Source organism: Mobula birostris, chromosome 3 (assembly GCF_030028105.1).
Source record: "Mobula birostris isolate sMobBir1 chromosome 3, sMobBir1.hap1, whole genome shotgun sequence".
Classification (NCBI taxonomy): domain Eukaryota; kingdom Metazoa; phylum Chordata; class Chondrichthyes; order Myliobatiformes; family Myliobatidae; genus Mobula; species Mobula birostris.
Genome location: NC_092372.1, coordinates 151,501,331 through 151,527,264, shown reverse-complemented (window position 1 = coordinate 151,527,264; position 25,934 = coordinate 151,501,331). Strand labels below are relative to the sequence as shown.

At 43.0% G+C, this 25,934-nt stretch overlaps 1 long non-coding RNA gene across 1 annotated transcript in view; it reads right to left on the bottom strand.

The window, feature by feature from the left end:
* LOC140194736 (uncharacterized) overlaps positions 1-25,934 on the bottom strand; it is an 83,745-nt gene that overhangs the window by 29,360 nt on the left and 28,451 nt on the right. The window contains exon 2 of the long non-coding RNA XR_011885279.1: positions 1,593-1,772. This is a non-coding gene — a long non-coding RNA (uncharacterized lncRNA). The remainder of the gene's footprint in view (positions 1-1,592; positions 1,773-25,934) is intronic.

Sequence of the window (25,934 nt, the reverse complement as noted above, 5' to 3'; positions counted from 1 at the left end):
ACCAAACTCCACACCATCTACACCCTTGCTCTAAGGAGATGCCAGTCAATAATAGGAAAGTTAAAATCTCCCATCGCAACAACCCTATTATTGTTGCACCGTTCCAAAATCTGCCTCCTTTTCAGCTACTCGATGTCCCTGTTAATACTGGGGCATCAATAAAAACACTCAGTAGAGTTATTAGCCCCTTCCTGTTTCTGACTTCCATCCACACTGATTCCATAGATAATCCCTCCATGATTTCCTTCTTTTTTGCCGCTATGACACTATCCCTGATTAGGAATGCCACGACCCCATCTCTTTTGCTTCCCTTCCTGTCCTTTTTGAAACATTTAAAGCGGGCACATTCAGCAGCCATTCCTGCCCCTGAGACATCCAAGTGTCAGTAATGGCCACAACAACATAGTTCCACGTATTGATCCATGCTCTAAGTTCATCCACTTTGTTTATGATGATACTTGCATTAAAATAGACACATCTCAAATCACCAGACCAAGTGCATCTTTGCTCTATCATCTGCATAGCCTTCCTCACAAACTCCCTATAAGCTGTCTCTATTTGTTTGCCACCACCCCATCCTCTGCCCCTTCACTTCGGTTCCCACTCCCCTGCAAATCTAGTTTAAACTCTCCCCAGTAGCATTAGCAAATTCTGCCAGGATATTGGTCCTCCTCGGACTCAAGAGCAACTCGTCCTTTTTGTACAAGTCACACCTGCCCCACAAGAGGTCCCAATGATCCAGAATTCTGAATTCCTGCCCCCGCTCCAATCCTTCAGCTACGCATTTATCCACCACTTCATTCTATTCCTATACTCACTGTCGTGTGGCACACGCAGCAATCTCAAGATTGCTACCCCTGAGGTCCTGCTTCTCAGCTTCCTTCCTAACCTGCTGTATTCTGCTTTCAGGACCTCCTCCCTTTTTCTACCTATGTCGTTGATACTAACATGTACCACGACCTCTGGCTGCTCACCCTCCCATTTCAGGATATTGTGGATGTATTCAGAAACATCACGATCCCTGGCACCTGGAAGGCAAAATACCATCCATGGTTATTTTTCATGCCCACATAATCGCCTAACTGTCTCCTTAACTGTAGAGTCCCCTATTACTGCTGCCATCCTCCTCTGAGGATGCTGCCATCCCCCTACCCTTCTGAGCCACAGGGCCAGACTTAGTTCCAGAGGCACAGCTACTTTTGCTTCCTCCAGGTAGGTCATCCCCACCCCCCAACAGTACTCAAAATCGAGTACTTTTTGTTAAGAGGGCAGCCACAGGGGTGCTCTCCACTATCTGACGCCCTCTCTTCCCTCTCCTGACGGTCACCCGCTTATCTGTCTCCTGTGTCCCCAATGTGACTACCTGCCTGTAGCTCCTATCAATCACCTCCCCTCGTTCCCTAACAAGCCAAAGCTCATCGAACTGCAGCTCCATTTCCCTAACTCAGTCTCTAAGGAGTTGCAGCTTGATTCACCTAAGGCTAGGTGTCTCCCGGATATCCCACATCTGCTACCCAGAGCAGAAAACTAGCCTTGCACTCATACCCACTATTCTTAAGGTGGAGGAAAATAGAAATATGAAAGTAACTTACCTCGCCTAGGCCTGTCTTTGCCGAAGCCCCAGTGAGCCAAAGCCCTGCTACTCTGACTCATGCTCCTTCAACAACTGCTTCACTAGGCAGTGTCTCCCTTTTATCCCAGAATCTTCTCAGCGTCCTTGCGTGATGACGAGCTGCCGCGTCTGCACACTTATCCCAATTGAACCTCAAAACCTATAAATGAAGACATTCAAATGTGAGATGTAAAGAAGATGAAACAGGTAGAGGAGGTCTAGAAACTGGAGCCTATCATCATTTGATCTTCCAACAATTACAGTTAAGACCAACTGCAATGGAGCTGCAAGTTGGAAGTGAAGCTCAATGGTCCTCCATTACAGTATAAAGTACATAAAATGCTGAAAATACTCAGGAGATCAGGCAGCATCCATAGAGATATTCAATGACCTTTCATCAGAATTTGGACAAATTAGAAGTTGCACAAAGTGGTTTGGAATGGGATTCAGGAAGAGGAGAAGGCAGAATGAAACTCTTGTATGTGAGATGTGTTCAGGAGAAATGAAATGAAATGAATGGTGATTACAGCAGCAGCACGGTTCACAGGCACTTAGTTTAGGAGACTCATGAGAAATCATACAATTTACATTTTCTTCTTTCTGACATCGACAGTGAATTTATTCAGGGTAATTTTGTGAGGCTCCAATCCTGCTGATTTATGCTCCAGATTAATAGATTTTCATGCCTAGAATGTAGCTTTGTTAAAGTTTTCCTTATAAGATAACTGTATTGGGATGTTATTATTTGATTAGCCTAGAATTTTTTTTTCCTATTAGCCTTCAGCTGCATAACGTTTCAAATAGTCAGGAGATATAACAGCAGTTGTATTATGAATTTTTATATTATGATATGCTCTAATGGAGGACTTATTTTGATTTCAAATTAATTATTACATTAAACACAAATGTAATATTAAACTTCGCCAAAAGCATCAGTCTTTATCTTTCATGTAATACCTTTTTAAAGATTATTTCTCATGTAATCCAAAGCAGTATTCTTTCTCCTCCAAAAGAAAGATTGGAGTGGGGGCCTGGATTGTTTGGGAAGAGGAGAGAACAGCAGGAAACATTTGTGTATTCAGGAGAGATGGTGGTTATAGTGGCAGCATCGTTCATGATTCATATATGAACTACAAGACCTATTGAATTACCTCTGGTTGCCTGGCTGGCTTCCCTGCATTTCCTTGGAGGTATGGACTAAAATAGAGCTGAAGTACAATTAAGCATTAATTTCTGAGTAAAGTAGAGAATAGGGGAAGAAATAACATTTCTCAGTTTTAACTTCTCCCCTGCTGCTGGAACGTTAACTTTTATGTTGCAATACTGTAATACTATTTCAGAATAATTGGTTGCAAATAACTTAGGCAATAAGTGACCACTCCATAATTTTGGCAGATAATTTGTTTTGTGAAGATATAAACAGATCAACAAATTTTAAAATCAAGTAAAACCGCAGGTTATATTCTGCCAAAAGCCAATGATAATCAAGCTCTCAAGATATTGAATGCTGCCATCACCAAACAAGGAACAGCCCATCCCGACACATCTCAAGTCGTAGTTAGGAACTTCATTCAGGCTTACTTGAAGAAATCTCTGCCCAGTTACCATCAGTATAAAACCTGGAGAACTAGGGTTCCCAACACACTAGACTCACAGCTATTCTACAATAAGGAACGCCTACCGTTCCATGCCCAGACCAATCTGATCACTTGGCTGTCCTTTCCCTACCTACTTTCAGGCAGAGGTTGAAGAGCAACATTCCAGGGATAAGGACAACAAAGGAGTGGTCATGGGAGGCAGAGGAGCGGCTATGGGATTGCCTCAAGTCAGAGGACTGGGACATGTTCAAGGACTTGTCAGAGGATCTGAATGAATACATATGTCACAGACTCTATAAAGGCTGTTGTAGATGAGTGTGTCCCCACAAAATCTTTTGGAATTTTCCCCAACCCGAAGCCTTGGATGAATCATGAGATCTGCAATCTGCTGAGGGCCAGATCAGTGGCATTCAGGTTGGGTGACCAAGTAAGATACAGGAGGTCTAGGTACAATCTCTGGAAAGCCATCTCATGGGTGAAGTGGAAACTCCAGACTAAACTTGAATCACTGAAGGACACTCAACAGCTGTGGCAGGGCTTGAATGCCATCACCTCTTAACAGGTGAAACCAGGAGACATAGATGACATCAAGACTTCACTTCCAGGTGAGCTCAACGCCTTTCATGCTCGCTTTGACTGTCAAAACATGGAGGAAGCTTCATGAACTCCCAGAGCCTCTGATAACCCAGTGATTTCAGTCATGAGGCCAACGTGAGAGCTCATCCTTCAGGAGGGTGAACCCATGGAAAGGATCTGACCCAGTGCTGGACGGGTAGGCACTGTGCTGATCAACTGGCAGGAGTGTTCACCAATATCCTTAAGCTCCTGCTTCAGCACCCACCTGCTTCAGTTATACCAGTGTGTAAGAAGAATGTGGTTACCTGCCTCACTGACTATCATCCGGTAGCATTTATATTCACTGTGATGAAGTGCTTTGAGAGGTTGGTGATGAAACATATTAACTCCTGCCTGAGAAGTGACTTGGATCCACTCCAATTTGCCTTCCGGAACAACAGGTTGACAGCAGGTGCCATCTCATTGGCTCTTCACTCAATCCTGCAACATCTGGACAGCAAAGATACATACATCAGGATGCTCTTTATTAACTACAGCCCAGCATTAAATACCATCATCCCCTCAAAACTAATCAATAAGCTCCAAGACCTTGGCCTCAATACATTGTGCAATTGGATCCTGAATTTCCTCAGTTGCAGATTAGTTTGGATTGGCAACAACATCTCCTCCGCAATCTCCATTAGCACAGGTGCACCACAAGGCTGTGTGCCTAGCCCACTGATTTACTTGCTTTATACTTATGACTGTGTGGCTAACCAGAGCTCCAATGCCATATTTAAGTTTGCTGACGACACCACTGTCATTGGCGGAAACAATGGTGGTGACAATCAGCATATAGGACGGGGATTGAAAATCTAACTGAGTGATGCCACAACAACCTCTCGCTCAATGTCAGCAAGACCAAGGAGTTGATTATTGACTTCAAGGGAAGGATACTGAAGGTCCATGAGCCAGTCCTCATCAGGGCATCAGAAATGGAGAGAGTCAGCAACTTTAAATTCGTCTGTGTTACCATTTCAGAGGACCTGTCCTGTGCCCTGCACGTAAGTGCAATTATGAAGAAAGCACAGCAGCATCTCTACTTCTTTAGAAGACTGCAAGGAGTCAGCATGACATCTAAAACTTTGACAAACCTCTATAGATGTATAATGGAAAGTATATGGACTGCTTGCATCACAGCCTGGTATGGAAACACCGATGCCCTGGAATGGAAAATCCTACAACATGTAATGGATACGGCCCAGCCCATCATGGGAAAAGCACTCTCCACCATTGAGTACATCTACACACAGCCATGTTGCAGGAAAGCAGCATCCATCATTAAGGACACCCACCACCAATGGTATACCCTCTTCACAATACTGCCATTAGGAAGCAGGTACAGGAACCTCAAGACCCACACCATCGGCTTCAGGAACAGTTATTATCCTTCTACCATCAGGCTCTTGTCCGGAGGGGATAACTTCACTCAATTTCACTCTCTTTACTGTTTCCACAACCTATGGATTCACTTTAAAAATTCTTCATTTCATGTTCTCAATATTTATTATTATTATTGTATTTGTACAGTTTGTTGTCTTTTGCACATTGATTGCTTGTCCTGTAGGATGTGGTCTGCCATTGATTCTGTTATGCTTCTTGGATTTACTGAGTATGCCCACAAGATGAATGAATGTCAGTTTTTATGTGGTGACACACTTTGATAATGAATTTACTTTGAACTTTAATTTCAGTTTTATTAAAGTTAATGGGTTTTGAAATAGAACCACAAATCCTCATTTTGATATGTCATTCTACTTTGTTAATAAGATGAACAAATTGTAACTGGGAATTTGTCCTCTTAATGTTGGTCCATAGATACTTTAAGAAATGCATTTAATATTAGTCCTCAATCCTGAAGAAGGGTCTCAGCCCAAGATGTCGGCTGTTTACCCTTTTCCACAGATGTTGCTGTTGACTTCTTTCAGCATTTTGTGTGGTTTTAAATTAATAGTATGTGCAGGTTTTTTAATGACTATTTTCATGAAGAACCTAGCTCCAAAGGTTAGGAGGAGCCTTAGGCTACGTCCACACTAGACCGGATAATTTTGAAAACGCCAGTTTCACGTAAAAATGATAGGTGTCCACACTAGGCGTTTTTGAAAGTACCTCTGTCCACATTAAACCGGGTATTTGGGCAAATCTCCTCCTACTGGGCATGCGCAGGACACATCTGCAGAAGATAAGCGAAGAGGGAACGGTATACTTGGTGCGCGTTTGTCCAGTTACAGACTAGAAAAACCTAAAAGGAAATTGCCAAACAATGGACAGCTGTTGGCTTTCGCGCAGGAGGACTTAAAACTAAAAAAACAAATACTGGAACGTATGGAGGCAACCACCAGGGAGTTCACGGACAGTATGACCCAGCTGACGACAAATATTGAAAAACTGACTAACTCTGTTGCAGAGGGATTTGCAATGATGAGGAATATGATGGCTCCCCCCCCAATACTTTTCACTGCCACAATACCAACCTCACAGCCACTACAATAGCTACACATACGGACACACAGACCCCCGGGTGGCCCCACCAACATCTCCCCCACTCCCACAGAGGGGTCACCCTGGAAACATTTCCTACAGCCATAGTCTCTTCACCGATGAAAGGGACAACAGCTACAACTAAATGCAATAAGGCTTGTTACTGGGCAAAAGTGAAATTTGCTGTTACCTGATTTGTTTGCCTTTACTTTTGCCATGTCTTTCTGTATTATTTTGCTGTATTTAACATGTGTAATAAAACGAGTTACTGGGCAAAAGTGATTTTATTTTTACCTGAGTAAAAGTGAAACTTACAATTTTCCTTTTTTGGCCTTAACATTTTCACATCTATGCCAAACATAAGCTACTACTTAAAAAAGACATTTTGGAAGTAGTGACAATTGCATCTATTGAATGTTTGCACAAGCAATACATTAATAAAGCACCTTGTTGAATGTATAAAACATGTCTGCATCAGTGTTGTCTTGTATTTCCATACAATGTTACACATCTATTGTCAGATATTGCTGTCGTGGTGTTGGAGGTTGCGTTCAAGAAAACAATGAAATGCTGGGCTGCCGCCACCATCTGTTCTGGCACGTCATGACAGCATTTTTAAAAAGCTCCGGTTACCCGGTACGCTCTACACAGCCCAACTGGCACTTTCAGATTTACACACTCTGGAGAGCATTTTAGAAAAGCTCCGTTTTCGGGGGAGGAAAACGCTGTTTCAGTGTGGATCAAAATGAAGAGAAGAAGCTTCAGTTACGGATTTATCCGGTCTAGTGTGGACATAGCCTCACTGGATCTGCTCACATCAAGCAGGCAGAAAACAAGACCTCACTTTAGAGATGTCGATTGTCAGTCTGACAGCCATCATTTTTGAGAAAAGTCCTTCAGCCCATCTCAATTCATCAGTCCAGAGCAGTTCTTCCCTCCCCTATTAGGATATCGACCTTTTTCTTTAATCATTTCATGGATTTAGAAAGCACCATTCAGTTCAGAACTCCACCCCTTGTAATAATTATGTTGTGGATATGGGGTTGCAGAGCTGGCTGTATTTATTTATTTTGTGGGAAAATTGGATGGTATGAATTCGAGAGGATCACCGCCCTCTGGCTAAACCTTCTAAGCTCGTTTCTAAAGTGATATCCTTCTATTCTGAGGCTGTACCCACTGACTCTAGACCTCCCCCCCACTATTGGAAACATCCTCTCCATGTGCACTCTCATTGTCTTTCATTAAGTTTCAATGAGATCTCTAAAGAAGAACTAGAGGGGATCTCATTGAAGCTTACTACATAGGAGCCTATCAACATAACTTGCTATATAGATTATCCTTCAACTGATTTAGCTTCCCTTAAATACATAGATTTACCTTTATCACTTCATGTAATGGCAAATACAATATTCTCTGAATAAACAAGTTTACAGTCCTCAAAAACTTCAATAAAGCCTTTTTTGTCATGATTGTCGCAGAGTGTATCTCTGTAAGTAATTTACTTCAGGCAATAATTCATTTCTCTTTTGGATATTATGATTGAACCCAGACCAGCAATTGACAGTATAAAGAATTTTCTCGTTGCCTCTGGTCTTGCTGCGAAGTTGGTGCTGCCTGTTATTGACACTGGAAGGCCTGGTGAGGGGGAAGGCCTTGCCCTGACAGTCAGACTTGGTTTCCTTCTGTAAGCTCTTCTGGGGAGGTGACCCTGAACACTTTTTGTTCATCGGTGGTGTGCACAGTAGTTTGCATTGACTACCGTTTCTGAGCCAATGAGACATTAAGTAGTCATTGTTAACTAGTTTGAAAAAAGAACAAACTGGAGTATTCCCAGAATATATATCTCTTTTCTCTCTTGTCATGGCATGGAACAATTTGTCATACTTTGTTTCTGAATGGGTCATTCTCAGCATTTGCAAACGCATGTCAAATGGCGTAGTCTGTGCCCTCAAATAGCAAGACCAAAACAACACTATACTGGAGTTCAGTATCAACCAATTTCATTAAAACAAAACTGCAGCTTCAAGAGGAGGTCTGAAGCCAGATTCTTTGTGATGAGTGATTCATCTCCTGACACCCTATTGGCCTTTCTATCATCTGCAAGGAGCAAGCCACGCAATGGTTGGAATGTGCCCACTTGTCTGGATAAGAACTGCTCCATCAACATTCACGAAGCTGTGCACCAGCCTAGGTAAAGCAGTCAGTTCTAAAGTCTTCCTCCTTCTCCTTTCACTACCATGAATATACATTTCCTACAGACAGGCGAGTGAACATATGTAAAATATGCTGCAGTTCTGTACCTAGGTTACTCTGGTGCTTCCTAAACTGTCAAGAAGAACAAAGGCAGCAGGCATTGGGGACCAGCACCTGTATGTTTGCCTCCATTTCACATGCCTTCCTCACTTAGAAGTGCATCACTATTCGCTCATTACCGTGCATCAGTCTGTCTCTTGGACCTCCCATTCAATATTACCTAACAGCACCGTGCAGTACCTTCACCAGAATGAGTGCAGCAGCTCAACAAGCAACTTTACAAGTGAAATTAGGGGCAGGAAATAAATCCTGACCTTGCAGGGAGCATCTGTAAGTCGAGGAATGAATGAAAAAGGTACCTCAGGTGAGTATCTTCCCATTACAAATTTGTCATTAATAGAGTGATATTTTTGTTCCTGTTACTGGTTAGCTTTCCACTCTCTGTGGAGGTTTTGATCTGTAGATGTTATTTTTTGTAACTTCAAAATATAAAACTAATTGCAAGAAAAAGACTGCAGCCCAGAAGAATGAGCCTTAGTTTTGTTTTTACTTTAAACGAGACGTATATGTATGATGAAGTGGTGTGATGATACATGTACTTTTACATATAATCTATTATGAATTATTTAAATGAACAAGAATGTTTAATCAGACAATATACTTACAATGTTACTCAAATCTTACTGAAACATTAAACACATAACACTCCTCCTTGCTTAGTTATAAACTCCAACTCTATATACAATGAATTTTAATTTATCTACAAACATTTGTACATACACGCCCACATATACATATATACACACACACACACACACACACACACACACGCACACACACATATATACAGCACACATAGATAAATTAAGATTCATTGTATATAGAGTTAATAGGCATCCGTTAGTCTCATGAGACCATGGATTTGTGCCTTGGAAGGTTTCCAGGGTGCAGGCCTGGGCAAGGTTGTATGGAAGACCAGCAGTTGCCCATTCTGCAAGTCTCCCCTCTCCACGCCACCGATGTTGTCCAAGGGAAGGGCACTAGGGCCAATACAGCTTGGCACCGGTGTTGTCGCAGAGCAATGTGTAGTTAGGTGCCTTGCTCAAGGACACAACATGCTGCCTCAGCTGAGGCTTGAACTAGTGACCTTCAGATCACTAGACCAATGCCTTAACCACTTGGCCACGTGCCAACATGGTATAGAGTTGGAGTTTTTATATATATATGTATATTGCAGTAAAATATATATAGCATAGTAAATTTTTAATTGTCCCATACAGGTCTAGAGATTAATCACTGTGGAGGCTTTCTTACTCTTGTGGGATACCATCTTTCTTGGCAAGGGGTGACACTCTATGGCTGTGAAATAATCTCAGGTCCTGGGGTCTCCACCACAGTGATTATAAGAGTTGATTCTGGAACTGCAGTAAATTGTTCTGACTACTCTGGATATCTTTCTTCTGCATGAGCTGAAGTCTAGTGCGGGGCAAGCTTCACTGGATCGTAATGTGTGAGTACAGAGTCTGATGTCACCATTTCCTTTACCTTTTGGAAAGCCACCTCACATTGCTTTGTCCATTGCCGTTTCTTCCCGATCTGTAGTGATGAGCTCAAGGCGTGGAGCACAGTAGTCAGGTTTGGCAGGAACCCATTGCAGTGGTTGACAAATCCTAAAAAGGACTGCAACAGTGACCAATAGTGACCTATCCTTTGGCCTTGGGGCATCCAGCACTGCCTAAATTTTCTCAGCATACCTGTATAATGTTTGTGCACTGGTGGTGTGACCACAGAAAGAGATGTTTGGTTTAAAGAATTCACATTTGTTGCATTATGCTCTGACGCTGTAATCACGTAGTTTTTTTAAACTGTCTTGAGAGTGTAGAGATGTTTCTTTTCATCCTTACTGGTAACAATGAGGTCATCCAGGTAACACTAAGTGCCTGGGCAGTCTTGAAGCACCTGGTCCATAGTTTTGTGCCAGAGTGCAGGTGAAGATGCTACACCAAAAATAAGCCTATTAATGCAATAAAGCCCTTTGTGAGTGTTTATGGTGAGAAATACGTTGGACTCTTCTTCCATCTCCATCTGCAGGTAGGCATTATCTTCTCTAACTCCACATTGCTGAAATGTTTCACTCAGGTTTGCAAAGATATCTGCTATCCTGGGTAGAGGATATTGATCTATTTTCAGTACTGAATTGATGGTGACCTCAAAATTACCACAGATCCTGACAGACCCATTCTTATGGCTTCTGGGACCACTGATGTTGCCCATGGACTCCACTCAAACTTGGAAAGAATTCCTTCAGCCTCCATGGGATCTAGCTCTCTGGCAACTGTGTCATGAAAGGTATAAAGAACCAAACGGCCTTTGTAAAACATGGGCATGGCATTTTTATTTAATACTATCTTACCCTTGATATGTTTGAGTTTTCTATTGTCATCTCTGAACACTGCTGTGGCATCATCCAATACCATTCTTAATTCACTTTCAGTTGACTCTATTGCAGGGGATATGGCATGCTAATGGTGGGTGAATCTCCAATCAAGTTGTGGTTATCTCAGCCACTCACTACCCCACACCACTGGCCCTCCTGTTTTTACCACATACAAGCCCAATGTGGCTTGTTGGTTGTTGTATTTCACTGTTACGAATGCCATTCCCACAGGAGTTATCTTTTCTCCACTATATGTTCTTAGTTGGATATCTGCAAGCTTCTGTTCAGTATCTTGGAAATGCCATTCAAACTCATTTTCTGGAATCACCAACACAGCTGAGCCAGTGTCCAATTCCATTTTAATTAATTTGCCATTCACTTTGGGTGTAAGCCATATTGTTTATCAATTGTTAGTTTTCACAAGATCACAAGATCACAAGACAAAGGAGCAGAAGTAGGCCATTCGGCCCATCGAGTCTGCTCTGCAGCTCCCCCATGAGCTAAACTATTCACCCATCTAGTTCCAATTTCCGGCTTTTTCCCCATATCCCTTGATACCCTGACTAATTAGATACCTGTCAATCTCCTCCTTAAACACCATCAATAATCGGGCCTCCACAGCTGTATGTGGCAACGAATTCCACAAATCCACGACCCTCTGGCTAAAAAAATTTCTCCTTATCTCTGTTTTAACTGGGTACCCTCTAATTCTAAGACTATGGCCTCTTGTCCTGGACTCACCCAGCAAGGGAAACAACCTTTCCACGTCTACTCTGTCCAACCCTTTCAACATTCGAAACGTTTCTATGAGATCCCCTCTCATTCTTCTATACTCTAATGAATACAATCCAAGAGCCGACAGACACTCCTCATATGTTAGCCCCTGCATTCCAGGAATCAGCCTCATAAATCTTCTCTGAACTCTCTCCAACATCAGTATATCCTTTCTAAGATAGGGGGCCCAAAACTGCACACAGTATTCCAAATGAGGTCTCACTAATGCCCCATAGAGCCTCATCAACACCTCCTTACTCTTATATACTATTCCTCTTGAAATGAATGCCAACATAGCATTCGCTTTCCTTACTGCCAATCCAACTTGGTGGTTAACCTTTAGGATATCCTGCACGAGGACCCCAAGTCCCTTTGCACTTCTGATTTTTGAATTTTCTCCCCATCTAAATAATAATCTGCCCGATTGTTTCTTCTTCCGAAATGTACAACCGTACATCTGTCAACTTTGTATCTCATCTGCCATTTCTTTGTCCACTCTCCTAAACTGACTAAGTCTCTCTGCAACCTTTCCGTTTCTTCAACATTTCCTGCTCCTCCACCTATCTTGGTGTCATCCGCAAACTTGGCCACAAAACCATTTAATCCATAATCCAAATCATCGATATACATCGTAAAAAGAAGCAGCCCCAACACCGACCCCTGCGGAACACCACTAGTAACCGGCAACCTATCAGAATAGGATCCCTTTATTCCCACCCTTTGCTTTCTGCCTATCAGCCAATGCTCCACCCATTTCAATATCTTTCCTATAATTCCATGGGCTCTCATCTTATTAAGCAGCCTCATATGCGGCACCTTATCGAAGGCCTTTTGAAAATCCAAATACACAACATCCACAGCCTCTCCCTTGTCAATCTTATTCGAGATTACCTCAAAAAATTTCAATAAATTGGTACGGCAGGATCTTCCCTTCATGAAACCATGCTGGCTTCGGCCTATCTTGTCATGCACCTCGAGGTATTTCATAACCTCGTCCTTGAGGATTGACTCCAATATCCTTCCAACCACCGATGTCAGACTAATAGGTCTGTAATTTTCTTTTTGCTGCCTCCTTCCTTTCTTAAATAGCGGAACTACATTTGCGACCTTCCAGTCCTCCGGAACCATGCCAGAGTCTATTGATTCCTGGAAGATCATTTCCAATGCTTCCACAATCTCCAAAGCCACCTCCTTCAGAACCTTTGGGTGCACCTCATCCGGGCCGGGAGACTTATCTATTCTTAGTCCACTTAGCTTCCCAAGCACTTTCTCTCTAGTTATCTTGACTGTACCTAATTCTATTCCCTGATACTGTGAAGACTGATGCAAAATACTCATTCAGTTCCTCCACCATCTCTTTGTTATCCATTTTGTTTTCACATTGTAAATCTCAAAGCTGCCAGTCCCATGTCACTCTCATCATTATTAGAAATTTCATCAACAACATGCAGATTAGTGCTCTTTTTGAAACTATAACTTGACTTTTTATCTTTTTCTTTTCCCTATGCAGTCCATTTCTTTTTGTCTGCTGGACATGCTCTTCGTATGTGTCCTATTTTGTTGTATCTTCTGCAAGTTTCCTGTTAAACCTGCATTGGCAGGCCGATTTGTTTGGCCAGGACAATTCTTGTTTAGATGTTGCAATCTTGTTCACATTCACTTTCATTCCCGACGGCAACTCAATTCCATCTCTGTCTGCTGTTTTCATTGATACAGCTATTTTAAATATAAGTTGTGCTTCAGTTGGGAGATATTTTTGAATATTTTCCTGTAAGATTCGACAAACTAAATAATCTTTCAGTGCATCCTTAAGCCAATTATCAAACTGACAATGTTCAGACGACTTCTTCAATCCAGACATGTATGCTGAACTGGACTCCCCTTCCTTTTCATTCCAGTTATGAAACCTAAAGTGTTCTGCAATCAACAATGGTTTCTGTTCTTATAGTTCCTACATTACTTTCATGATATCAGCAAAGCACATTTCGGATGGTTTGGGTGGTTTTAAGAGTTTGCCTTTAAACCCAATGCATTCAGTAAAACTGGCACTCACTTCTCAATGGTTATTTAATTTGCTTCAAAATGCAGCTCAAATTGCTCAGTATACTTACTCCAGTTAAGTGCTGTGCAATTGAATGAGTCTAACTTTCCATTTCCGATGTTTTTCAAAATTTATGATTATTATCACCTGGTACTCACTGTTTATGAACCTGTGAATTTGCCCATTTTCTGCCTTTTTTTGAACTTAGTCTTTACTCTCACTCCCTTTGGAGTTTTTAACTCAAACATCTCGCCATGCTGTTCTTTTTAACTGGAATGTCTCTCCAAAAAATAAAAATAATTGAAAGAAAAAGACGGACGCCTAGGAAAATAGATCTTAGTTTTGTTTTTATGCATGAACGTATGATGCAGTGTCACGATGATGTATGCCATTTAGGTACTTTTACATGTAACCCATATGATTTACTTAAACAAGCAAGAATTCGTAATCAAACAGTATATGTACAATATTACTTCAATCTTACTAAAATATTAAATACTCAACAACAGATTTAAAAGGTACCTGACATTTTTTTAAACCCATCAAAGCGTGAGGAATAAAGGGAGTGTCCCCACCCAGCTTGTTGCAGCTGGCCTATGGCTGGATGCTCTCCATTCCATTTCCCCTGGCTTTCTCAGCTTCCCCAGCTGGCCGGAATTGGTTGGGCTTGGACTTATGAGCTATGCACACTATCTAATGGTCCTTTGTGGCTAACATGACTTATTCCTGAACTGAACTTACATTTAGAGTGATTTCTGACATGCTCTGCCCTGTTATCTTTTTCACTCAAGGTAAAATGGGGAGATAAGAGCTAAATTTTTAAAGCTCCGTTCAGATAGTTCCATTGCACGTTTTCAACCCACTAAGTACTTTCATTGTGTAGACATTATTGGGGTATCAGAGATACAGCAGAAATTTTTTTGCACAGCTGATTTCCATAGTGAGCAAGGTCATCAAGACCAGACACTTCATTCCTTAAAAGGAAGGCACTGGCCTGTTAGCCAGAATCTTTCTTAATGACAGATCCTAACAAAAATAGGCCACAATTGGACTTAAAATGGTAGATATAGTAGATTTCCATCGATTGTTTTGCATAATTGGGACTAAAGCTAACGTAGTACATTTGTGGAATCAAACTAAATTTATCTACAGATGAAAAGTATCTGCATTCTTAAACATATCATTGAATGAATCTAATGCTTGGTATTAAGTGTCATTTCACATTTGTTAATTAACATGGAGAACTCACATTCTTCACATTTGTGAAACTGTAACGCACATCATCACAGTGAAATACTTTAAACATTATAGGTGATGTGAATAAATTCATAAATACTTTATCAACTCCAATGAATTGATCCTGTAATCGACTATTTTCAAACTTGTTCAATGCATGTCTACGAAAAACACTTTAATTCAGGAAACACGGAGTTCAAATTGTTTAATTTGCTCTACACATATCAATGATAAAATGATGAACTTTCCTCCATAAAACTCAATTGAAATCTGATGTGTCCTGGTTCAATTTCCACAGCAGGAAACAACAAGAAATTATTAAGGTCCTTCCAGTTGTGACAATGGCTCTGCAGCAAAGGCAAAGTTTGAATGGTCAGTAAAGCTTTTACACAAGTGAGCTAAAATCATCAATTAGATCAGTTACTGTGAGAGAGATCCAATTACATTTAATAATACTGTAATTCTAGAATTTCATCTGGGATTATAAGAGGCACTCTGACCAGACTTTAATTTAATGTTGTATAAGTAAAGTCAGTGCATCAAAAGTGAATGTTAATTATGATATAGAATGCATCTGTGAGAAAGAAAGACTCAAGTAATGAAGTGGACAGAAGAATGGGAAAAGAAATTTGATGCATAGAGGAAGGATAAATAGGCATCATTAATATAAATGCAACTGAAGCCAAAGCTGAAACAGATCTCGGAGATTGAATGGACACAATGCTAAGTATGGCCAAACAGTGCTGTGTGATAATCAGACAGAGCTACCGGAAGCGTGTTCTGTATGGTTAGTCTGCAGCTTGAGCACTGTGTCTTGCTCAGACAACCGAGCTGTGAGGCAGAGATTCAGCCCCTAGCAATTGCTTATTGTGCAGGGATGAGCTGTAAGTCTAATTCCCAGAGCGGAGTTCGGTTATTGGGATGACTGGAAGTAGTTTGGATATTTTAGCTCAGGGAAGAGCACTCCCTAATGTAGAAAAGATCACTTTATGAACACTTATTTCCACACTCTTGGATCATGGAAAGGGACGAGGTACAAGGATAGTTGTTTTGGGGCGAAACACTAGTGGTTGTGTGAAAAAGTGCCTTACAGCAAGGAGCAGCGGGTGGGGATGAACGAGGGAGTTGCAAACTGTGTAATCCCTTCAGAATGTAAAAGGCAGGAAAGGGCAATATATGCAAAATGCTGGAGGAACTCAGCAAGTCAGGCAGCCTCCACAGAGGGGAAAAAACTGTCAATGTTTCAGGTCGATACTTTGGTGGCGGTATCTAAATGGAATAGTTACAAGTGGTTGGCCTTGTTTTATGCTGTATGGATGCTTCTTCTCTTTCCACTCCTTACATTAAAGCGCAAGCAGGGGAATTGAAATAAACAAACCTGTGCTGTTGCAAGGAATGTATTACTGTACATAGGAGCCTAAAATACATCAGTGAACAGAGTCCAACAGTCAGGCCACAATTCCTTAAACCACCACTGTGCCCACTGGCTTGCAGGATTTGAAGGGGAGACATCCAGCATACCCTATTTGGGAGTAAAGGGAATTTGAAGAGGTGCGACTAGAAGTCTCTCACTCAGAGTCATGCAGGTTAATAGCCCCCCACAACAGGAACCTGTGCCTTAGGTGATTCAAGCAAAGGTGGGACTATCACTGACCTGGCCATTTCCTGATTCAGGACGGGTCAGTAAATTAGAAACTATGTTTAATGGGGCTGTAAGCAAATGGAATTTGATTTCTTTAATTTCTTTCCAAGTGGATGAAGACCAGATGCCTTCTCTCTGGTCTTCCACAGCTCTAGCCATAGCTCCCTTTTAGCCTGCAGAGATTCACCATAACTCCCCATTCTGTATCCATCCATTCCCTTACTTTGCAAAATTCTAGACAAGGAGTGGATTTGAAGAAATTCATAACCAGGGTTATCCAGCCTTTTCTTGGAATAACTTCTACTTACTCCCTGACACAATGTACTAGTCCAAAGAATTATGAAAACTTGCATTTTAGTGCATTTGCCTTCATGAATCAATGGGAATAATCAATGTTACTTAGTTTACAGAGGGACATACAAATAGTGCTTTAATTTTCACTTCATCTATGAACGCTGTGTTGCAGCCTTATGTCATTTGAAAAGATCATGCAGTGATGAAGAAGAAAATTCAGGGTCAGGTATAAAGCACTACCTGCTGACGGGAAGCCTTTACAGTAAATTAGAACAATCTCCGCCTTCGGAATGTTTCGAACTTTGGCCTTGAATGATTATTTTCAAATGCTGATGCTGTGATCCATCCAGCTTGATTTGAAAACAATTGTTGATGTCTTTCTGATGTTCAAGGGCCGTCCCTGATAACACAAATACTTTTCTGTTTTACTGTTTTGCAAGGGCAGGAGGAAGAAAACTGAACATTTATTTTCTACTTCGATCTCATCCACCCTTTGAATAAATCAATTGATTCTTCAGAGTTATTTAAGTGAACTAATTTATGGATTGGGTATACACCTGCAGCAGGGAAGACTATTCAACTGCACTAATAGTTTACAGAGGACTACGTAAGAGTGGCTAAAATTGTTGTTTCCAGCTTATTTTATTAGGAATGCTATTATAATTTATACTGTATATTAGGAATGCTACTATATACAGTACTTTCACTTTTAGGTGTTGAAATTGTCCTCGTTTGATTTGTTTTGTAGTTTAAAATTTGGCAAAGTTTACTCCATTACAATCTACAGGCTTATAAACTACAGCAGGTTCCAAGGTTGTTGCATTTTTGACAAGAAACAATATGTGGCTGAAGTTAGTCGGGCAAGGTTTACAGGGCAGACACAGAGCTTTGATTGACTCTTTGTTGATTGACATTGGGAGCTACTATATGTTTGTGGTTACCGCTGGGTTGTTCCATCAGAACAGCTTGCCCCAAATGAAGTCAAGTTTGGCTCACACACTTCACTGCTCTTGGCTCTGGGCTCAGCTCGGGCTTGATGTGCAGGAGGTATTTTCTCCTGGCTTCCACATTCAGAGGTCATTTCAGAATTGTGCCAGAGCCAACCACATTCCTGTGGCTCTGGATTGTGTAAAGATGGAAGTTTATTCGTGAAGACGTGATTGCACCATAAAATTTTTTAAAAACCCGAAGACTTGCCAATGATAATAACAGTAGCACCCATCTATGGTTTAATGTATTGTACACTTGCTGGTTATTTCAGCAGGGAGGTTGTAACTGGGTAAATTAGAGCTTTGCTTAAAGGTGATCACATTTGTTCAACAGGAGAGCAGTAGTTACTTGGAGAATTTTTACAACCGTGGTCGACCTGAGAAACTGATGGAGGTTGCAACATAGAGATAAGGAGGGGCAGTTTCCATTGCTGTCAGTCAAGCACTACTGGCCTCTTCTGAGGTGATGCCAAGTAGGAGACTCCTTCTGTACCTGCTGGTGATTCAGAGGCCCACCATTTACATATACACAAAGCCCTGATGGACAATGCCAGCTATCAAGTCTGGGCACCTGGTTTGTGACTTTATAAGAGAATTCAGAATTTTTTTTTGCTGTCATATCCTACCTACTACCATAGGCACTGCTTAGTTCAACCTTGGCAAATGTTTAGTGGCTCCATCAAATCCTTGCCAAGAAATTAGGATCAACGAGAATTCACACGCACAACTGTCCCCTCACATGCAATAAACTCTTGCTATCTTCCATGCCAAGCTATCACAGCTAGCATACATCTGAAGCTGTTTCAGCATGAAAGTCAGGTCATACGCCGGTGTCATTGATGTACATTCATTCTCCTTGCCTGTCAAGGAGGCAGCCAGAAGGTACAGACACCTGCTGTCCTGCTTGTACAGGCACCACCTTGATCAGAAGTTCTTCCAAAGATCCAAAAACCTGAAGCCCTCCCAACTACATCAACTCATTCAACGCGTATTTTTCTGACCTATCCTCCCATCTCCACTTTCAGTGGCCATCTTATTAACTAGCTCCTGGACCTGATGAAGTAGCCACTGAATATATGTTCCTGCTCTCCTGCCGTAGCCCATCCACTTCAAGGTCCGACGTGTTGTTCACGCTTGTAATGCGTGGTTATTTTGAGTTACGTCGCCTTCCCGTCAGCTTGAACCGGTCTGGCCGTTCTCCTCTGACCTCTCTCATTAACAAAGTGTTTTTGCCCACAGAACTGCTGCTCACTGGATGTCTTTTTTTTGTCTTTTGGAGCCATTCTCTGTAAACTGTAGAGAATGCTGTCTGTGAAAGTATCAGGATATCCGCAGAATTTGAGATACCTAAACCCACCTCATCTGGAACCAACAATCATCCACGTTAAAGTTGCTTTGATCATGTTTCTTCCCATTTCTGATGTTTTGTCTGAACAACAGCTTAACCTCTTGACACGGCTGCATACTTCAATGCATCAAGTTGCAGTGCAGTTGATTGTCTGATTAGATATTTGCATTAACATGCAGGTGTGCTAGTGAACCTAATAAATGGTCACAGACATCAGAAGTAATCCTGAGATTACCAAATTATAGATCCTACTCTTTAATCCATCAACCTAACTCTCTTTGTTCTGGTTGCAGGGCCTCATCTCTCTTTTTACATTCGTCGCCAACACTAATTTGGGCCATGACCTTTGGATGGCTTCCCTCCCGAGCAGTCACTCTAAGACATCCTTGACTCTAGAACCAGGGAGGCAACACATCCTGCTTTGAGAATCGTGTTTGCGGCTGCAGGATTGTCTGTTTGCTCCCCTTACGTTCAAATGCTCTTTCACCATGGCTCTTCTGATCTTTTTTCTCTCTTTCCCACACATCAGAGCCAACCCCTGATGCAACAACCTTAGCCGATATCGCTTTCCCCTGAAAACGATCCCTCTCCAACAGTATCCAACACAATCTGTCGGAGAGAATGATGCCCCAGGGAACTCTTGCATCCCCTGCTCATATATTCTGCTCACTTTGGTGGTCACCTATTGCCTGTGCAGCCAGGAATATTTGGGTGACTCTCATAAAACTGTACTGTCAACAAGTTCTTCGGCATTACAAATACACCATCATGAATCTGTCTAGCCCTGTAATGAAGTCAGTCGGGAGCTGCAGTTGGATACATCTCCTGCACACGTGGTCATCAGGGTCACTGGAAGTCTCCTTGCCTTCCCACAGTTCTCCTGCCATGGATGATCCTTGGATTTTTTTTACTCTGGATTAAAGAGAGTGCAAGGGGCTTTGTTCCAATCTGAGCACAACTTACTTTTCTTTTGAGAACTAAATTAGAAAGGAACCATAAAGAAGCCCATTTGTTGCAACAATTTCCCTCCTCGCTGAGTTCACCTTGCTTACCAAAGGCCACAGCTGAAATTTGCAATATTCTGATGTCTGCAGCACTTTGAGATCTGCTGTTCGGAACTTGCTGACTTTCAGTGTGGTGTGCCATACCGTCACCTTCACAAATATAATCCAGACTTCTGCCCAAGCAGACTCAAGTTGGCAACTTAAATGGCACCAACCCGAGTCATGTTACTGAGCTGCAGTTTGTGCTGTTACAGTGAGAACCGAGATGACTGTGAAACGGAGGTAGTTGGGCATAAACATGTAGAGTGCACAAGCAGTAAAATATGTGAGAGTCGCTCAGAAAAGATAGAAAACAGACAGGAATACAAGAACATGAGTGCAATGCAACAGAGTGTCTTCTGTTCTCTGGATGTAAAGTCGGCAGAAGTCCAGTGGAACAGTACCCATAACTATTTACTCCACTTGCCAGGGCTTGCTCTGACTGGCTGCCAGAGCTACTACAGAAGTCCAGTTACACACATGAAATAGCTCTATCTGAAAGTATAATCACATAAACTGCAGTTTGTATGGCAATTCAGCCTTGCAAGTGTTGAGCGTAGATAGGTCAGTAATTCAGTGGCCTAGATTCTTTTGCTCCATCTAGCGTGGCTTACTGAACTGTTGTATGCCTGTGTATAACTATGTAGAGCAGGGGTTCCCCACCTTTTTTCCCCCTACCATTAACCGAGGAGTCTGTGGACCCCAGGCTGGGAACCCCTGATGTAGAGAGATTATTCTAATGAGTTAACAGCATATCCTGAGTTAGGTAATATACATGTCAATGAACTTCTTACATGTGTGCATAAATGAGCAGCTTTTGCAGAATGTAGATGATTAAGCGGCATTATTACAGAGAAGTGCAGATTCATGCATGAAGCATGCTCTATATTTTACAGGAGTGAATATTTAGAAGGGGTGAGGGTTTTACTTTGAAAATGACCGCAGTTTTTTACTGAACAGTCATCTGGCTGTTTGTATCCTCTGATGTTTAATATATCTAGATGCTGCACCCATCTTCAATGAGAGAGAAAAAAAGAGAACTTCCAGTGTAATTAGTGCAAGCTGCAGCCTGGTCTTCCAATTTGGCGTATGCCTGCATGCCATGTGACTCTAACCTTGATCTGAGAGCAATGACATTGAGCAAAGTGTTCCCAGCAACTTGAGGAGAGATGTTGAGCTCAAAGCTGAATGAACTTTATAAATGTTGTGGCCTAGATATTGTGGGAAGTATATAAAGTTAGAATAGGTTTGATATTCCCTTACTTTGATTTAAAATAACCTTAATTGCATTTATATTGTTGCTTGGAAACTGATCCTAGGTTTGCAATGCTGAACAGGTTATATAGAGAAGATAACGAAGTACTGGAGGAATTCAATAGTTCAGGCAGCATTGGTGGAAACAAAGGATTGGTAGACACTTTGGCATGTATCCCTATATCAAGATGGGAGCATGGAGGGGTTATAGCCAGTATAAAGAAGTGAGGTGAGGCAGGGGCCAGTAAGTGATAGATAGAATGAGGAAGGGATGGGTGAGGTGGATAGATGGAGGGAGTGGATGTGAGGAGTTAGGAGGAAAATGATGCAGGTGGGGAGGGTGGAGATGGAGACAGAGGATGGAAGGTGATAAGTGGAGATGAGAGGCTGCTGATCTTGAAGAAAAAAGATGATGAGTGGGATGAGATAACGGAAGGATGATGAACAGATGGAATCAGTTGAGGGAGATGAAAGGAGGTCCAGTGGGTAAAGTGCATGGGTAACAGGTAGGACTGGGGAATGAAACTGTGAGGGAGGTTATTGTAGGGCTTGGAGTGGTTGGAAAAACCTGGGTGGATTAGAAAGAGAGAGAAAGAAGCACAGAGAGAGAGGGTTATCTGAAATGGGAAAACTCAGTATTCATGCTGTTGGGTTGGAGTCTACCCGGGTGGAATAGGTCTCCGCCGCATCTGCTCTCAGGGTGAGGTTTTTCATTCCAGGATGAGGGAGATGTCCTCCTTTTTTAAAGAAAGGGGCTTCCCTTCCTCCACCATCAACTCTACTCTTAAACGCATCTCCCCCATTTCACGCACATCTGCTCTCACTCCATCCTCCTGCCACCCCACTAGGATTAGGGTTCCCCTTGTCCTCACATACCACCACACCAGCCTCTGGGTTCAACATATAATTCTCTGTAACTTCCACCGCCTCCAACGGGATCCCACCACTAAGCACATCTTTCCCTCCCCCCCCCCCCCCGCATTCCGCAGGGATTGCTCCCTACGCGACTCCCTTGTCCATTCGTCCCCCCCATCCCTCCCCACTGATCTCCCTCCTGGCACTTATCCTTGTAAGCGGAACAAGTGCTACACATGCCTATACACTTCCTCCCTCCCCACCATTCAGGGCCCCAGACAGTCCTTCCAGGTGAGGCGACACTTCACCTGTGAGTCGGCTGGGGTGATATACTGTATCCGGTGCTCCGGATGTGGCCTTCTATATATTGGCGAGATCTGATGCAGACTGGGAGGTCGTTTCTCAGAACACCTACGCTCTGTCCACTAGAGAAAGCAGGATCTCCCGGTGGCCACACATTTTAATTCCACATCCCATTCCCATTCTGACATGTCTATCCACGGCCTCCTCTACTGTAAAGATGAGCCACACTCAGATTGGAGGAATAACACCTTATATTCCGTCTGGGTAGCCTCCAACCTGATGGCATGAACATTGACTTCTCTAACTTCTGTTAATGCCCCACCTCATCTGTTATTTATTTATTTATATGCACACACATTCTTTTTCTCTCTCTCCTTTTTCTCCCTCTGTCCCCTCATTATACCCCTTGCCCATCCTCTGGTTTTCCACCCCCTCCCCCTTTTCTTTCTCCCTAGGCCTCCTGTCCCATGATCCTCTCATATCCCTTTTGCCAATCAACAGTCCAGTTCTTGGCTCCATCCCTCCCCCTCCTGTCTTCTGCTATCATTTCGGATCTCCCCCTCCCTTCTCAAATCTCTTACTAGCTCTTCTTTCAGTTAGTCCTGACGAAGAGTCTTGGCCCAAAACGTTGACTGTACCTCTTCCTAGAGATGCTGCTTGACCTGTGCGTTCACCAGCAACTTTTATGTGTGTTGCTTGAAATTCCAGCATCTGCAGATTTCCTCGTGTTTGCGTGGAATATAAAGCGTTGTTCCTCTAGTTTGCATTTGGCCTCACCCTGGCAGTGGAGAAGGCTCAGGGCAGACGGGTTTGTGTGAGAGTGGGAAGAGGAGTTGAAGAGTCATGCAACTGGGAGCTTGGAATGGCCACTGTGGACAGTGCGTAGCTGTTCCAGAAAATGGCCGTGTAGTCTGTATTTTCCTTGCCAATGTCGAGGAGGCCTCATCAAGAGCTCCAGGTGCAGGAGATGAGGTTGGAAGAGGTTTATGTGAACACAGAAAACTATATAGAATCAATAGCTTCTTTTGTGCTGTCTGCAGACATTTTTCTCCATTGGCATCTTGAACCCGACTACCAACTATGAATTTGCAAGCAAGCACTTTTCATGAGCGTAGGCTACATTGTATAGTGCACTTCCTGACATCGGGGCAGCTTTGTGGATAGATTATACCCATGCGTCCTTCACAATTGGTTTTGTTTGTTGCTGGACACCTCAAAGATTTGACAGCTTCCTTAGTTGGTCCCAGTGATGTTAATACTTTTTGTGCAAAGTATTTTAGATAACTGGAGGTTTTCTATTGTTCTTTTAGGCATTAATGCCTAAAAGGAGCTCAGCATCATTGACCAGAAACTAAACTGGAGCACATACATAAGCACAATATGGCTATTAAAGCAGACCAGAGGCTCGATATTCTTCAGTGAAACCGTTTGGCACCACAAAAGCCTTTCTATCACTTACTAGTGATGAAGTACTCTCCACTTGCTTAGACAAGCACAGCCCAAATCAAAAACTCGACAGCAGGGGTTCCCAACCTGGGGTCCTCAGATCCCTTGCTTAATGGCATTGGTCCATGGCATTAAAAAAAAGGTTGGGAACTCCTGTTCTACACCATCCAATATAAAACAGCCCCAACGATTGATTCCCCCATCTATCACCAACCTACACATTAATTTTCACCTCTACCATCATAGCCATCACATCAGAAGGGATGTTCTGATGTTGGAGAGAGTTAAGAGAAGATTTACAAGGATGTTTCCTGGAATGTAGGGGCTAACATATGAGGAGTGTCTGTTGGCTCTTGGACTGTATTCATTAGAGTATAGAAGAGTGAAAGAAACATTTCAAATGTTGAAAGGGTTGTACAGAGTAGATGTGGAGAGGCTGTTTCCCTTGGTGTGTCACAATGGGGGGGGGGGGTGTTGGGAACGGACCCAAATGCAAGACACAGACACTGAAGTACAAGGAACAGGACTTGACTAGAGTAGGGACATGACAGGTTACAGACAAGGAGCAGAGACAAGAATGTAGACTTGGGCTTGGACCCCGAGCCAGAGACTGGACAAGGACCCGGAACCTGGGTCTTGCCTCAGGCTTGGGCCCTAGAACTAGGCAAGGACATGATATGACTGCAGGACTGGAGGCTGGGGTCTTGAGGCTTGAGCTTGGAGACAAGCTGGGGGTCTTAAGGCTTGAGGGCTGCAGGCTGGGGTCTTGGTCTTGAGGCCTGCAGGCTGGGGTCTTGGTCTTGAGTCTAGGGTACTTCGAGGCTTGGGTATGGACTCCAAGCCAGAGACTGGGCAAGGACCCAGAGCCTAGGACTTGACTCAGGCTCGGACTCCAGAACTAGGCGAGGACAAGACAAAGCTACAGGATTGGACATGGCTTGGGTGTGGAACTCCTGGGTAGGGTGAGAAACAAGGACAGGTAAAGGCACATGGACAGGACATGGATAGAACTGGAATAGGCATGGACTGGACGAGGGCCTTCAGGATCCTTGGACTAGAAGAGACAGGAGCACGGAACACAGAGCCAGGACCCCTCCTTGGGAACAGGACATAGGACTGGGACTCAGACACATAACACAGATCCGGGACCCCTCCTTGGGAAAAAGACGTAGGGCCGAGACTCATACACAGAACACCGAACATGAAGAGATGGATCCCAACACAAGGTGGCGGCAATCAGCTAGACCCACTTAGCGAAGGCGTGGACACAGAGACAGATCGCAACACTAGGTAGCGGCAAACGGCCAGACCTACCTAGCAAAGGCATGGACGCAGAGAAACAATTCCACACAACGAAAGACAGTTCCTTATCTTGACCTAACAAGGCTCCGGACTTGCTCCCGCGGTAAGACTTCAGTGATACAGGTGGTGTATACAGGTGGGGTATCCAGGCTAGGTGAGCAGGCAGAGAGTCAGGCAAGGTATCCAGGCAGTGAGTCAGGTGAGGGGGAAAAACACAGGGAGGGGAACAGGACAGTCCCGGGAATCCTTGGTTTGCAGAGGTATTTATGTCTCAGCCCCAAAACGAGAAACATGTGCCCACAACAGAAACTGGGGAAAACCAGAAACCGCGGAACAAGGAACCATGGACCAGACTGTGACCCGGAACACGGATTTCACGGACAGGACTATGACATGGTGGGTGAGTCCAGG